Raw genomic sequence first — 10,466 nt, forward strand, 5'->3', positions numbered from 1 at the left:
CCCCCAAGGGCCGGCTCATTATGATATGATGAGTTGGGTCGTCAATAAGGCCAGTAAAAATGACTTTGCATTAGCCCCCAAGTGTCATAGTGCATGCTGGCAGTGACATGGGACTTGCATATTTAATGTAATCTCAACTTGAATAATGTAGCCCCCAAGTGTCAGGTCGTAATCCTGCAGCGACTCGGGACTATTCCTTCAATTGTAGGATAAATCATATCCATTGATAATATAATAGCCATTGCGCTAAAGCGACTTTGAAAACCTTAATCATAATACTGGTTATTGATAACCATAATAAAATCCAGCCATGTTGGCTATTTGAAGATTTGAATAATATAATCCAATGATTTATGAGCGCATGATTCCAATGGCGCAATCCAAATATATACTGGCGACTTATAGTCCCAAGCCAGGTCGGGTTAATAAATGCCGGTGATTTATAATCATACTGGTGACTTATAGCCAAAAGCCAGGCCGGGTTAATAAACGCCGGTGATTTATAATCATACTGGCGACTTATAGCCAAAAGCTAGGCCGGGTTAATAACCGCGGTGATTTATAATCGTATTGTCGACTTATAGCCAGAAGCCAGGCTGGGTTAATAAACACTGGATAGTATATCATCTCATACTGGCGACTTATAGTCAAAAGCCAGGCCGGGTTAATAAATAACAGATTATAGCTGATCGTGTGCTAACAACTTATAGTCGAAAGCCAAGCTGAGTCAATAGACACCGGTTATCTTGTAATTTTGTACTTGGCAACTTATAGCCAAAAGACAGACCGGGTCAGTAAACACCGGATTAATATAAACCTCATCAAAATAAACCGCGAAAAGAAAGATTTCAGAAGAAAAAATAATGAAAAAAGGTGAGGCTTTTCATGGGCTGTCAGGCCACTGAGTTAAACCATTTTACAAAGCCTTATAAGATGGACCTCACATTACCGAATCATCATTTTAACTATGACAAGTTCAGGGTCTTTATAAGATTGACTTGTCAAACGTTCGACGGGTCTTACCAAGATTACCTGGGCGGAGTGGCTTACTTAAAAAGGCAGGATAACCCGGGGTTTTAGGTGAATACACCTGGCTTCCAAGCCTGGCTTTTATAGCCTATTACAAGGTTATAGACTCTTTGTTCTTGTAGAAGCAAAGAGCCCCCGAGCAATATTTTGAGCTGTGCTCAATGGGTGCCTATGTTTGAGTTGTGCTTTTGCAACACTCTCTTTGGCCCCTTTTGGCTTTTCTGAGAACTTGAACTTTGCGAGAGATATTCTTTTGGACTAGAAATTCTTAAACCGGATATTGAGAGCTTCAATGCTTTGTGGGAGACATCTTTTCTTTGAGCCGGATTTAAACCGGAACCCTTCTTTTTAAGTCAGAATTTTTCCTTTAAATTTGCACCAATATGGCGGTTTAGGGTCCTGCATTAGATAACTTTACAAGCCGGAGTAATTGCTCTTTTGAAGAAAGCAATATATAATATAAAAATATACTGGATGGATTTCACCTAATATGATAGGCCAGAAAATATCCACCGCGGGGTTGATGATCAACATGGTGAAGCTGAAATCAATCATGGCCGAGTCGGCCGCGGAAGTAGACAGATGAGTCTGCCGAGGCATTGTAAGCCAATGCGGACGAGCAAGTTATCCTCCGCGTTTTAAGCCGGTGCGGACGCGTGAACCAGCCGCGAGAGCGGACGGGCGAGTCGTCTGTGACATTGTAAGCCGGTGCGGTCACGAGAGACGGCCATAGCGTTGTAAGCCGGTGTGGGAGTCGGTTGAATAACAACAACAACATATGCCGAACGATGTCGGCCCGCCTCCATATCCGCGGTATAATGCCACTTTGTAATGAATAATTCTCCTGCATATAAAAAATACCATAGAGCAGAGTAGTTGTGCTCAGAGTAATTAAAGTATACTAAGAAAATGTATAAAAGAAAAAACACCTGATTTATTTTTTGGACGTATGTGGGCGTGGCCATTAACGCGTAGCTGGTCTCCACATATGTGTATTCCATTCAAGTTACACAAACTGATCTCCGAAGAAAATCAGCCCAATATGGAGTACCAGCACTAGTCATGTTGGTTTATTCTTAGATCTCTGCGGCCGGATTAGACATCAATCAGCACACCAGCCTTCGTCTGCAAGTAGCACTTTGTTTCTTTCGATTTAATTAGCCCCCACTACAGGAAACAGTAGCAGTGGCACCGATTCCCTCGGGACTTGAAGCTAGCGTTCCCCTAACAACGGCGGTTTAAACGCGACAGGTCCATCGTAGCAGAGTGGAACCAGCGAACGAGCAGATCTGATGATAGCAGCCGGTGGTTTTAGTGCTGCAGGGCCAACAAAGCGGCGACTCGGAAGATCGTTGGAAACGACGCAATAAAAAACGCCAACAAAAACTCTTGAGCTGAATAGATCTGTGAGCATAAAATAGCACGAGCAGACAACATATGTTTTGTATAATGCAAATTTAATACACAGAGCAATTTAACGGAGACGAGTGCACCTACTTACGTCGACTTTGAATAATCTGATTTCTTCTTCATGGTTATTTCTGTTCTTTTTCCTTGGGGGATGACATGTGTGCCTTGGTTGAGGTAGTAGCAACAGACATGCACATACGATCCTGGTGCTACTGGCTTCCGGCCGATTCACCGGTGATCGCTGACCTCGTGCACCAAGGCCACATGTACTGACACGGGCCGCCTCAAGCTCTTTAAGGGCCGGGTCAGTAGCAGCGGAGGCGAACTTAGCCTGGGGACTGGGTGAGGGCGAGAGCGAGGCCAGCCACGGAGGCGGGCGACTCAAGACCGCGGCGACGTGCGGTAGAGGTGGAGGCGAGGCCGGTGCGGTGGCTAGCGAGGCGAAACCGATTCCATGTCCCATGTTAAGCCAGCGAGGCAAAACCGAGTCCGTGTCCCACGTCCCCCTTCGGGTCGTGGATTTCCTTCCCCTTTTTTTCACGGGCCAGATTTCACTTTTGTGAAAAAGTAGTACTGCCAGACGAGGCCTCCTGCCAGATCGATCTTGACTTGACGCCGGCTTGACATATTTTCTACTGCACATTGACGTGACTTGCTGATTGATTCTTACGTGCACTAGTACTCACTCTAGTCTGATTAAACAATTTCTTCCTTCTCACGGAAAACATCAATGACAAAACCTCTTTTGGTTCTGCTTGCTGCCGCCGCTATGAATCTTCTCAGGACTCGTGTGCCGTTGTTGGATAACACAACCATGGAGATTGACTTTTCTTTGGTCTTGGCGGATTACGTCCGCAGAAAAAAAACAACTGTGATATGCCGGATCATGAGATTGTGGCGACGGACAGATTGCATCCTTTCGCCTATATTTTTTTCTTATCTTGATTGATGAACTTGAAGACGACGTGAATCTTTTTGCGCTGGCTCTTCTTTATCCGATCAACTGCACGCTTCTTCGATCCCTCGGAGAAATCCCTTCAAGAACTCAGCACCACCGTGCGCAAGCCCCACGGTAGGCGCCAACTGTCGTGGAATTGTCTCGACAGATGTCCTAGTGCGAGGACTTAGTCATGAAGCCAATGCATCTATGCGGTAGCTTGAAGGGGTTGGTTGGAATCGAGAGACGTGAGGCGGATCAACACACAAGACAAGGATTTAGACAGCTTCGGGCCCAAGGAAACATCATCCGGTAACAACCCTACATACTGTTTGTGGCTAGGTCTTATTATCGTCATGAGGGAGTCGCCGTAAACTGGCTCTCCTAGTTATGTCTAGCCCTAATATTATTTCTTTCCCCCCTCTTTGAGGAGCCATGCCCCTCCTTATATAAGTTAGATGGGCGGGTTACATGTGGAGTCCTATTAGGACTAGGACTAGTCTACCTTGTAATACAAATTGGATACAGTTCTCGATCTTAACTCCTTGTAAGGTAAATATTCCTCACGCCTTTCCTCATAAACCGGCCCACCATTAACATAAACCGGTCTTCTAGGCCTTATCATCCGTCTGTCCCGCCCTCCAGGTTACCAGTGAGCGGCAATCTCCGGGCAGCTTACAAATGAAACACCAAGTATCAGCTGGGTCTCTGGTGAGTCGCCAAGTCCGACCGGGTTATCCTTCCGGCTGGGTTACGCCGCGGGGTATATCCCCGACAATCAAGAAGAAGGTTTTCCCTTTATATTTGAAGGGAAATGCATTGACATGGTTTAGGCTATGTGATGATATGGGATCATGGAACTACAACCGATTGAAATTGGAATTTCATCAGAAGTTTTATTCTATGCATCTTGTTCATCGTGATCGTAATTATATATATAATTTTTGGCCTCGCGAAGGAAAAAGCATTACTCAAGCTTGGGGGAGGCTTAAGTCAATGTTATATTCATGCCCAATCATTAGCTCTCAAGAGAAATTATTATTCAAAAATTTTATGCTCGTCTTTCTCTCGATAATCGCTCCATGCTCGATACTTCTTGTACTGGCTCTTTCATGATGAAGACTATTGAATTCAAATGGGATTTATTGGAAAGAGTTAAACGCAACTCCGAAGATTGGGATCTCGACGAAGGTAAGGAGTCAGGTATAACACCTAAGTTTGATTGTGTTAAATCTTTTATGGATATCGATGCTTTCCGTGAATTTAGCACTAAATATGGACTTGACTCTGAGATAGTAGCTTCTTTCTGTGAATCCTTCGCTACTCATGTTGATCTCCCTAAGGAGAAGTGATTCAAATATAATCCTCCCATTGAAGTAAAAGTTGTTGGACCTATTAAAGTTGAAGAAAAGACTATCACTTATAATGATCCTGTTGTTCTTACTACTTATATTGAGAAACCACCTTTCTCTGTTAGAATAAAGGATCATGCTAAAGTTTCAACTGTAGTTCGTAAGAGTAATACTAGAACATCTACTCCCTCTGAGCAAATTAAAGTTGAACCTAGTATAGCTATGGTTAAAGATCTCTTGGCTGATAATATTGATGGGCATGTTATTTACTTCTATGATGAAGCTGCTAGAATTGCTAAACCCGATACTAAAAATAAACATAGACCTGTTGTAGGCATGCCTGTTATTTCTGTTAAAATAGGAGATCATTGCTATCATGGCTTATGTGATATGGGTGCTAGTGCAAGTGCAATACCTCATTCCTTATACAAAGAAATTATGCATGACATTGCACCTGCTGAGATAGAGGAAATTGATGTTACAATTAAGCTGGCCAATAGAGACACTATTTCACCAGTTGGGATTTTTAGAGATGTTGAAGTCTTGTGTGGGAAAGTTAAATATCCTACTGATTTTCTTGTTCTTGATTCCCTACAAGATGACTTTTGTCTCATTATATTTGGTAGACCCTTCTTGAACCCCCTTGGCCAGGCCCATCGCAAGGAAAGCGAAAACCTAGATTTGCTTTATCGAGTATCAAACGGGAACTCTGAGCAAATAAAACACCTTTCAAAAGTATTAATACAATTACATGTATGGTAAATGCATGAATGTGATGGACTAAAAAATCTGCGGTTCCTAATGGAATAGGTAACAAAGCCACTTTGCCACCTACTGCTACTAACTCGCCGCCCCCCCACGTTAAGCTAGTACTTGTTGTTACACCAGGAGCTGTTACGCCAGGCGCAGTAGCATGGATATTTTGTACCCATTGAGCAAAGATATGTTGTAATTGTATGGCAGTATCCGAAAACATATCTTGTGGACGGCCTAAAGCACTCATGGTATCATTATGAATGTACAAGCCAAAACTGTGAAAACCTAGAAATATACATACCCAGTTAAGGTGGGATATGATTGCATCGTGGTGTCTAAGGACATGATCTAATAGATCGTTGTATCGAGTAGTTGGATCATAGTCTCTTACCATAAAAATTGCTACATGTGCAGCAGCACCGACTATTAGAAATCCGCCAATCCACATGTGGTGTGTGAACAAGGAAAGTTGTGCACCATAGGCAGTAGCTAGGTATGGATAGGGAGGCATAGAATACATATGATGAGCTACAACAATGGTTGTACAGCCTAGCATAGCTAGGTTAAGAGATACTTGAGCATGCCATGACATTGTTAAGATTTCATAAAGACCCTTATGGCCTTGTCCTGTAAATGGGCCCTTGTGAGCCTCCAAAATATCTTTAAGTCCATGGCCAATACCCCAATTGGTCCTATACATATGATCTCCGATTAGGAAAATAATAGCAATAGCTAAATGATGGTGCGCAATATCGGCCAGCCAGAGACCACCGGTTACTGGATCTAGTCCTCCGCGAAAAGTCAGAAATTCTGCGTATTTGGACCAATTTAAAGTGAAAAAGGGGTTGCTCCTTCGGCAAAACTAGGATAAAGCTGAGCCAAAAGGTCTCGATTCAAGATAAATTCATGGGGAAGTGGTATCTCTTTAGGATCCACCCCAGCGTCAAGAAATTGGTTAATTGGTAAAGATACATGAATTTGGTGCCCCGCCCAAGAAAGAGACCCAAGTCCTAATAATCCCACTAAGTGGTGATTCAACATGGATTCTACATCTTGGAACCAGGCCAATTTGGGAGCGGCTTTGTGATAATGGAACCAACCAGCAAAAAGCATTAACGCTGCAAAAATCAATGCACCAATTGCAGTACAATAGAGTTGTAATTCACTAGTTATTCCAGATGCTCGCCAAAGCTGAAAAAAACTAGAGGTTATTTGGATTCCTCGGAAACCCCCACCTACATCACCATTCAATATTTCTTGCCCTACTATAGGCCAAACTACCTGAGCACTGGGTCCAATGTGAGTAGGAACACTTAGCCATGCTTCATAATTGAAAAAACGGGCGCCATGAAAGTACATGCCACTCTACCAAAGAAAGATAATGGAAAGTTGCCCGAAATGAGCACTAGATACTTTTCGAGAAATCTCCTCCAAATCACCAGTATGACTATCGAAATGGTGAGCATCAGCATGTAGGCTCCAGATCCAAGTGGTAGTATCAGGGCCCTTAGCTAGTGTTCTTGAGAAATGGCCGGGTCTGGCCCATTCCTCAAAAGATGTTTTTACAGGATCCCTATCCACAACAATTTTTACTTCTGGTTCCGGCGAACGAATAATCATTAAGTCCTCCTCTTTCCGGACAAGACATACAAAGAGACCCGCCAACTGTCTTTTTAGTGAATCTTTGAAAGATATATATTTTGAAAGATAGATTTTGAAAAACAGATTTTGTGATTAGTTCTTTTCTTTAATATCTACCATCCTTCTATTTTTTTAGTTATTCGGAGCAATTATATATGTCAAGAACATTGTTTCATTTATAAATGATAGTATTTGAAATTTGGTTGGACCGATGGACTATTAGCATTTGAGGCCAGCTTCACACGAAATACCGACTTATGTCTTTATTTGCATTTCTGATTTTGGATAGATCATAGTCATTTTTAGATTATTTTTATGAATATTCATTCATAGATATATTAGTACTCCATAAAGTCGGCTGTGTAGTTCTTATTTCTTGCCAACCTTCTAGATACTGCGGCATAAGCTCCTCCTAGTGAAAAAGTTGTATATCTGTTTCTTCCACTGTTCCATTGATCAGGTTGTGTCACCATAGAGACACCCAATTTGTGTTGTGTTTGTTTCTCTTCGTCGCTCCACTCTCCATCTGAAATTTTCAAGACGTTGTTTGATTAAAAGAATGACCTGCGCATCTGTGCGCTAGATTTTCCATACATTGTTGTACGTACTATTATTTATCTCTCGAGTTATTTGCTCTCATGGTCAATTGTTATTTCATGTTACTTGTTGCGGTACGCATTATATAATATTATTTTTATTCATCATTAAATATATTATTATAAAATATAATTGTCTCAAAAATATTGCAGCGAAGACACGCCAATGTGTGTCACTTGGAGATTATTCATCTCATTCCCTCTTTTTCGCCGCTTGGTTTTTTCATGCTAGCCCCATATCCTTATTTCATGTACCTAAAACATATCATTTTTATATATCTAAGTGCGACACCCATGCATCTTGATACAATTGATGCATGTTAATGTTAAATTTAGAAATATAACTTGTAGACTCTAGTGCTACCTATTGTATATGATATAGTACAAACAAATTGTTGATTTTATTATAATAAATTTCTTTAATATATATTGCGTTTATTTAATCCAAATTAAATATAATTCTATATTAGATTGTATGCTATATTTATGTCTTAAATTATTTCATATGAAAATCAAACTTATTTGCGTACAACAAATTAAATTTCTATATTTTTGTAAATTTATCAATATTTTCCAATAAATCCTATCATATACAAAATTAACCTTTTTGTTCGCAAATTTGGGTTTTGTGGCTTTCACATGCACTTGTCCCAAAAATTAGAGAAAAAAACCTTTTTAATTCCATAGTACACAATTCAGCTTTATAAATAAATATTGCGATTCATTTTTCTAATTTATTGAGATAGTCTATTGTATTTGCACATGTCACACGGTCAATGTGGAACAGAAGTTTTTAACAAAAATACATGTCCTTCTCAGTGGAGTATGAAGTTGCAGTGATCACGTCAAACGTCAGCGTGTTTTTAAATTATTTTGGTACATTTCGAAGTAGGCAAATAAAATTAGGATGTGAGTCAACCTTTCTGCAGGAAATAATTTAGTGTTCTCTTTGGCCCACTCCCCTTGCTATGCACGTACACTTCTATGTTCAATTTTTTCATATAATTTGAGTAGAGATATAGTTGCTATCTTCCCATGATGGACTAATGCATAATTTTAGATAGATTAGCTTGTTGAACAATTTACACCTCAAATGTCTAAAATTAACAACCATGATAATTTAATTTATATGAATGAACACATTTTTCCTTTTTTTGATTTCATAGATAAAATTTATTATTTATTCATCTGGTAAGATAAAAGTTATCTCTCAATTGGTTGGATGTATTTTTTTTAGCCTTTTAATGTTTATATGATCTCAATTTTTCAGACAAACCTCTTTTTTGGGGTAGGCCTATCTGGAATGTGAACTGGGCCGATATTTGTGTCAGGTTGGCCATGTACATCGTGATTGCCTATTACTTTTTCTGTCCGTTTTCTAATTGAAAACGGAATTGATTACGTGATGATGGCATGTAATGTTTGTAGTGTCCTTCTCACGCACGTTTGTGGTTGCACTTTTCCATCACTTTGTACGTGACAACCTCCAAAAAAAAAACATGTACGTGAGACGTGACACATCATATGTTCAAAATAATACATGTACATAATTGTATGTAATGCTATATCTTTATATCTGAGCCGCTTATCTCTTAAATTTAATGGCTCTTATAATTTAATCTATGTGGATGAACGTGGTGGCTTATTTGTCTCTTGTTTTAATTATATAATAGATAAATGCTAAGATAGACTGCAAAAAGCATGTTGTTACTATTGGTTTGGGGGATATGTCTCATGAGTTTAATTTTGTTAAATTTTGTAGACAACCCCATGATAAAGAATTGCCTAGTAAAGATGAAATTATTGGTCTTGCTTCTATTGCCATGCCTCCTGATGACCCTTTCAACAATATTTGCTACACCATGAAAATGATATGTTTATGAATGAAAGAAGGGAAATAGATGAAGTATTCTTTAAACAGGGACCTATTCTAAAACATAACTTGTCTGTTGAAATTTTAGGGGACCCTCCTCCACCCAAGGGTGACCACGTGTTTGAGCTTAAACCTTTGCCTGATACTCTTAATATGCTAATCTTGATGAGGAAGAGATATATCATGTTATTATTAGTGCTAACCTTTCAGAGCATGAAGAAAAGAAATTATTGAAAACTCTGAAGAAGCACCGTGCTGCTATTGGATATACTCTTGATGATCTTAAGGGCATTAGTCCCACTCTATGCCAACACAAAATAAAATTGGAGAAAGACACGAAACCGGTTGTTGATCACCAACGACGGTTAAATTCTAAGATGAAAGAAGTGGTAAAAAAATAAATACTAACACTACTGGAATCCACTTCCTTGTCGTCAACCACTTCTTTGCCATCAGAAAATAAATACTAACACTACTGGATGGCAAAGGATGGCTTTGCCATCAGCATATCTTTGCCATCTGCTAGCTGACGGCAAAGAGGGTGGGTGGCAGTCGTAGCGGGGTGAACTAACAGACATCTTCTTTGCCGTCTGCTAGCTGACGACAAAACATTTTTATCATCTGCCAGCTGACAGCAAAGAAGGTGGCCGTTAGTTCGCCCATTTCCCCCCGGCCCCACCCCACTAGGTATGCTCTTTGCCGTCTGCTGACAGACGACAAAGAGCTATGACCTAGCAGATAAGGGGTCGCGCCCGATCTGTCCATTCCCTCTCTCCCAGCCCGAGCCGCCCCGACCCCTCACCCCTTCTGCCGCCCGGCCGCGCCGCCGCCCGCCCTGCCTAGCCGAGCCGCCGCCGCCCGGTCGCGCCGCC

Source organism: Triticum dicoccoides, chromosome 2A, assembly GCF_002162155.2.
Source record: "Triticum dicoccoides isolate Atlit2015 ecotype Zavitan chromosome 2A, WEW_v2.0, whole genome shotgun sequence".
Lineage (NCBI taxonomy): Eukaryota > Viridiplantae > Streptophyta > Magnoliopsida > Poales > Poaceae > Triticum > Triticum dicoccoides.